We start from the raw sequence: 1,230 nt of genomic DNA, 5'->3' as shown, positions 1-1,230 counted from the left end.
ACTCCTCATCTATTCTGTTCCATTGATCTATTTGCCTATCCTTATGCCAAAACCGCATTGTCATGATTAATTTCATGTCATGTCATATTTTTATGCTAAGACATAAAATTAGGTAGCACAGCTCATCCGACTTTGCTCTTCTTTTACAAGATCATTTCAGCTACTCTAGGTCCTTCATACATTCTTAAAATCTTTAGAATCAGCTTTTCTATGAATGTTAAAGCCTGTTATGATTTCATTGTGACAGTGATGAATTTATAAATCAATATAGGGAGAATTAAAATCTTAACAATTTTGAGACCTTCAATTTGTGAACATGTATCTCTTCATTTATTTAGGTGTTTAATTTATCTCTGCAGTGTTTTTTAACGTTCAATTTGTTTAAAATTGGTATTGTTTCCTCCTTAAGTATTTGGTGGTAGTCATCCATGAAGACATCCCTTCCTGAAACTTTCGTTTTGAGAAGCTTTTATGTTTTGAATTAACTTTGGTATTTACACTATTCAAAAAGTCAAGTCTCACGTTAGTTTGGTAAATTGTTTTTCAAAGGCTTTTTCCATTTTATCTAAATTATCAAACTTGTTGGCATAAAGTTGTACATAATATTCCCTTTACAGTTTTGAAATGCGTGTAGCATGTGTAATGATGCACCCTCTGTAATTTCTGAAATTGGTAACTTATGTTTTGTGTTTTTTTTTTCTTGATTACTTTTAGCTAGGCTTTTATGAATTTTATTCTTTTAAAAACTATCTTCAGCTTTCTTGATTTGTGTCTATCATTTTGGCTTTTTCTAATTCAATTATGTCTGTTCCTTATCTTTACTATTTTATGTTTCCTATTCAATTTGAATTTAATTTATAGCTCCTTAAGGTGAAATCTTATATTATTCACTTCAAACCATTCTTCTTTTCTAATATAAAAATAAAGCTATAAATTTTCCACTTAGCACTGCTTAAGCTGCATCTCACAAAATTTGATATATTGTGTTTCCTTATGCAGTTTGATATATATTTAATTTCACTTGTAATGTCTTTTTATTTTATTTTTATTTTTTATTATACTTTAAGTTCTTGGGTACATGTGCACAATGTGCAGATTTGTTACATATGTATACATGTGCCGTGTTGGTGTGCTGCACCCATTAACTTGTCATTTACATTAGGTATATCTCCTAATGCTATCCCTCCCCGCTCCCCCCACCGCATGACAGGCCCCGGTGTGTGATGTTCC

This window comes from Mandrillus leucophaeus, unplaced genomic scaffold (genome assembly GCF_000951045.1).
Source record: "Mandrillus leucophaeus isolate KB7577 unplaced genomic scaffold, Mleu.le_1.0 Scaffold668, whole genome shotgun sequence".
NCBI classification, from domain to species: Eukaryota; Metazoa; Chordata; class Mammalia; order Primates; family Cercopithecidae; genus Mandrillus; species Mandrillus leucophaeus.
Note: the sequence above shows the minus strand (reverse complement) of the source record.